The 5448-nt window shown below is 43.2% G+C and overlaps 1 pseudogene; it reads right to left on the bottom strand.

Annotated features, from left to right (window-relative positions):
* Positions 1-570: 570 nt before the first annotated feature.
* LOC147092698 (beta-1,3-galactosyl-O-glycosyl-glycoprotein beta-1,6-N-acetylglucosaminyltransferase 3-like) lies at positions 571-4879 on the bottom strand (annotated as a pseudogene).
* Positions 4880-5448: the final 569 nt, after the last annotated feature.

The following is a 5448-nucleotide window of genomic DNA, read 5'->3' as shown; positions in this document are numbered from 1 at the left end:
TAGATTCTCTCGTACTTTTTCTCTACTTATATTAATTACTTTAAGTTCCTCACCCTCATGTTACATTTGGTTGCCCTCCATGTTTGGTATGCTTTTTGTGTCTTCTAACGTGAAGACAGATACAAAATATTTTTTTTGCATTTCTGCCATTTCCTTATTCCCCATAATATGTCTCCTGTTTCAGCCTCTAAGGGATCAATTTTTTACTTTTACTGCGCTCTTACTTTTTACACAGTTTTATAAGTTTTACAATCTATTTTTATATTACTTGCTAGTTTTCCCTCATATACCATTTTTTTCCTTTTTATCCATTTTCTGGTCAACCTTTGTAGGTTTCTGAAACTAACCAATCCTCAGGCTTTCTACAATTCTTCGTAACATTATAAGCTTTTTCATTCAATCTAATGCCATCCTTAGCTTCTTCAGTTATCCACGGATGGATCACTTTTCACATGTAGTATTTTGTTTCTCAATGGAATATATTTTTGTTGAGAATTATGAAATATTTCTTTAAATGCTAACCACTGCTGATCTACCACTGGAACTTTTAATCAATTTTTCCAATGTACCTTAGCCAACTCGCCCTTCATACATATGTAAGTCTTCAGATTCGGACTTAGTCAAGTCACTGTCAAACTTAATGGCCCAACATTTGCAGTCAGAGGCTTGCCGCTGGCAGTTGCCTCCAACCTGTAAAAAATCCTCAAATTTATCTGGTGGTCTGGGAGACAAGGTGACTTGCACTCCTAGGCGTCTTCCAGTATCCGCGGGTAGAGGCCCATGTATCCGAGGGGTGCTTGCGAGCCATGTGTGCTGCTGGGATAAATGAGAATACCTAGGATTGGCAAGCCCATCCAATAACAGAAGTGAATCCACATTCATATTTATGGGAGTTCCGTACATACGGAATCCCCATAAGTGTGAATGGAGATCACTTACATAATATACGAACACATAAAATAAATGTTTAAAAATGCATATTTTCAGAGAATTCAAAAGCCATTTAATTAAATACTTTAAACCAAAATTTAATTTAAAAATACTTGTTCTATTTTTTGAAGCTCTTATCCTTGTAAAAGCAGGCCTTATCACTTCATTTACCAGGCGTAAGAACTTCACAGGCATTCAGCGGGCAGACAGTGGGCAAATAGCGCATCTCTCCAGCTGTGGAGGCCCTTTTCCCGGGGATGCAGATAATCTGTCAAGAGGAATCTTGACAGATCACAAGACCCGGGTTTTAATGCATGTGCATCACATACTTAAACCTGTAAAGTGCGCGGCCACTTTGGGTGTGTACACACCTCGTAGCTACCTGTAGGGATCGCAAAATACGGCCCTTTGTGAAATTATATCATATTATGATCACTCTGCCCCAGGGGCTCCTTTACTATGAGAATGCTATTTCACCCTGTCTCATTACACAGTACACGATCTAAAATAGCCTATTCCCTGTTTGGTCACATGACGTATTGTCCTAGGAATTCTTTGGAGAATTTTGGATGATAATGGAATCAAGGGATATGGGATTAGTGCAGGACAGTGGATTTGAGGAAGTAGCTCAGCCATGATCTTATTGAATAGCGGTGCAGTTTCGAGGGGCCAAATGGCCTACTCCTGCTCCTCTGTCTTATTAAAATGTCCCGAATGCAGACTAAGAACTCATGCTCCAGACAATCTTTGCCAATTTGATATGTCAGGTCTATACGAAGAAGAATGCTGCTGTGTGAACAACAGCAGAAACTTGCATTTATCTAGCGCATTTAATGTTATCAAACTTCCCAAGGCACTGCACAGGAGCATTATCAAATTAATACCGAGACACAGAAGTTGATTTTCGCACCGGGGACCAAAATCTTGCTCAAAGAGTTAGGTTTCAAGCAGCATCTTCAAGGAGGAGAGAGAAGTGCAGAAGCGGAGCGGCTGATGGAAAAAATTCCAAATCATAGGGTCCAGGCAATTGAAAGCATGGGAATCTGAAAGAGGCAGGAATTGCAGGATAGTAGAGACCTCGGAGGGTTTTAGCACTGAAGGAGATTACAGAGGTATGGAGGGGCGAAACATGGAAGAATTTGAAAAAAAGGGTGCACATTTTAAATCGAGGCTTTGCCGTAATGGCAGCCAATGTAAGTCAGCAAGCATCGGGGCGATGGGTGAAGGGGAATATGTGCCAGATAGGATACGTTCCTCTGAGCTTCATTAGTAATTCCTGTTCCATGACTCGCTCTGTGCCTGAGGTATTCCTCCATACATTGCAAAGCTGTGTTGTCTACTTCTGGCTGAACCTTATTAGCGAACAAGGGTTGCTGTTGGATGATCCAATGGAGTTCTCCAGACCCATATACACAGATCTGATGGTGACACCTTCCTGTACAAGGCGAATAAAAGACTCTTTTCATTGTATCACCAGCTTGAAATGACCACTTCACTGCTCGAGTGAGGGCTGGGGTGTCACCCCTGTGGTGCCCAGGAGTGTATGGAATGGAATCGGGTACCTCAGGCATTCTCTGCAGTGTTGCCCGGATGTGTTCATCGGGGCTGTAGGTATCTTCCGACCACTTGAAAAATGCCTGGATTTCCGGGTTCACAAACAAAATGCTCACAAATTCCCTGGTGACCAGAATGTATGCTCTCCCCACAAACATGTCACTGCATATGAGTAGTGGGCTCTTCTTTCGATCTATTCTCATCATAATCTTCCGGACATCATAATGAAATTTCCAACATCTCTGAAAGTCAACACCAAGAGCAATTGTTACTCAGTTTCCAACTTAATTCTCATTTTCCTGCCACACCACAAATAGCATCAGTAACGATAAACATTCATTGTCTCAATTACTTTAAACTTTATCTACATTGTTTGCTTGTATAAATTTTGCGTGGAAATTGTTGGTAACTAGTGCTGCTCAAAAGAGGGACATATGTCATCAGATTGTCTCAGATTGGTTATTTAGAATCGTTCCGGTCACCTGCAAGTATTGCATTTAGACATGTGACATAAAACAAGCCAATCAACAATCACACCTAAAAGGAAATTATGTCACGGCTTTAAAAACAATGTAGGAAACAGCCAATGTTCATCTGCCACGCCTTCAGTTCCCGGGAAGAGAGACCAAAACATTAAGTATGATGTCATCCTTCTATTCCCGTGCACATACCACGTGATTTCAAACATCCGATGTCGGGCTTGAGGAAATCTAACTGGAGTTTCAGGTCAGCACTTGACTGTCCAATGCAGTGAAGCAGGAGATGTGAGTCCACCTAAGGGACTTGTTCACAACCCTTGAGCTTCACCTCTTGTGTAGTGGCTCTACAGTCTGATAATGAGCATGTTTTAATCCTTCAAATATCTATTCAGTTACTTATTAATACATTTAACAGCAACCGCAACCTCCTGGGCAGTGCAGCCGACGTGGGCACTGCCATCTGTGTTTAAGGAAGCCAATGTATTGGGGAGAATGCTACTGATCTACAAACTTAGGCAACATTAATCAAGGAACGATAACTGTGTTAGTGCGAGTAAACTGGATGGAAAGAACACTGGATGCAGTGAATGATTGAACGAGTGTGAGGGTGGGAGGGAGTGAATGAGGGTGGAGGGAGAGATGGGTGTATGCATGGGCGGATGGATGAATGGATGGATGGATGGATGAAAAACCATGATGAATGAATGGATGGATGGATGGATGGATGGTAGAAAAATCAGGATGAATTGATGGACACGGACATGAAGCTGGACCATGTACCTGTTTGTATTCCGGTGGAGGTACAGATACCATAACATTTGAGCCGTTCATGGCCATGAGACTGTTGACTATCTCCCTGTTCCTTTTTATTGGATAGTTTTTCCACAAACATTGATGAGGTATCTCCACGGGACAGAGCTCCACAGCAGCTCTTCCATACAGTTCAGATAAGCCTGAACTCTGGACCATGAGGCGTACGTCACCGTCTCCGATTTACAGACTACAAAGACATTAGTGAAACCCTAACCCTAACGCTAACCCTAACCCTAACCCAAGCGATGGCCTGGACCACGGAGTGAAACAGGAAGCGATGGCCGGGACAGCTGAGTGAAACAGGAAGCGATGGCCTGGACCACCGGGTGAAACAGGAAGCGATGGCCGGGACTGCTGAGTGAAACAGGAAGCGATGGCCTGGACCACCAAGTGAAACAGGACGCGATGGCCTGGACCGCCGAGTGAAACAGGAAGCGATGGCCTGGACCGTCGAGAGAAAGTGGAAGCGATGGCCTGGGCCGCCGAATGAAACAGGAAGCGATGGCCTGGAGCGCTGAGTGAAACAGGAAGCAATGGCCTGGACCGCCGAGTGAAACAGGAAGCGATGGCCTGGACCGCCGAGTGAAACAGGAAGAGATGGCCTGGACTGCCGAGTGAAACAGCTTTGGAGACTTCCTGTCCACGTGGACACAGTAAACGTTCTGAGGAGCGTAAATACCTCTCAGGAGCCTCTCAAACATCTCGATATTTTCATGGACCACCATAGAATAGGCCAGAGAGAAATCACGTTCCTCAGCACTTAAGTGGAATGTGATGTATTTGCAGTTTTTAGCAAATACATCGCAGTCTCGGGTCACTGTTAATTAATCGCTTTCAGTGAAGGCCTCATATTTGTTTGCGATTGTGATCGAGTTTAAAAGAACGTTTTGAACGGCCTCCGAGTCACCACTAATTATCTTTGAACAACTCGAGTTCTCCTCTGACAGATCGAGGAATTCATATCGTGCATCGTAAATTGGATTTAGTTTAACTGTTTTCCAGTAGTTTACGAACCGAATTTCTCTCTTGCACAATTATCGACAAAGGAAAGTTACAGAGAGTCCACACAGGATTAAGCACAGTATCAGCCGCCTGTATGGACACCGAGTAAATTAGCAAAAAATATATAAACAGATAGTAAGAGTTATTATAGTTATATAAAAAGAAAAAGTGTGGCTAAAGTAAATGTTGGTCCCTTAGAGGATGAGACCGGGAAATTAATGGTGTGAAATATGGAGATGGCAAAAACACTGAATGAATATTTTGTATCAGTCTTTACAGTAGAGGACACTAAGAATAGCCCAACACTGGACAAACAGGGGGCTATAGCGGGGGAGGAGCTAAACACGATCAAAATCACTAAGGAAGTGGTACTCGGTAAAATAATGGGACTCAAGGCGGATAAATCACCTGGACCTGATGGCTAACATCCTAGAGTCTTGAGGGAAGTGGCGGTAGGGATTGTGGATGCATTAGTAATAATTTTCCAAAACTCCCTGGACTCAGCAAACGTCCCGGCAGACTGGAAAACTGCTAATGTAACACCCTTATTTAAAAAGGGCAGTAGACAGAAGGCTGGAATCTATAGAACAGTTAGCCTAACATCTGCGGTAGGTAAAATTTTGGAGTCCTTTATTAAGGAGACAGTAACAGGACATTTGGATAATCATAA

Source organism: Somniosus microcephalus, unplaced genomic scaffold, assembly GCF_052327205.1.
Source record: "Somniosus microcephalus isolate GS21.2 unplaced genomic scaffold, FLI_Smic_1.0 unresolved_chr2, whole genome shotgun sequence".
Classification (NCBI taxonomy): Eukaryota; Metazoa; Chordata; class Chondrichthyes; order Squaliformes; family Somniosidae; genus Somniosus; species Somniosus microcephalus.
This window is presented reverse-complemented; position numbering and strand designations above follow the sequence as displayed.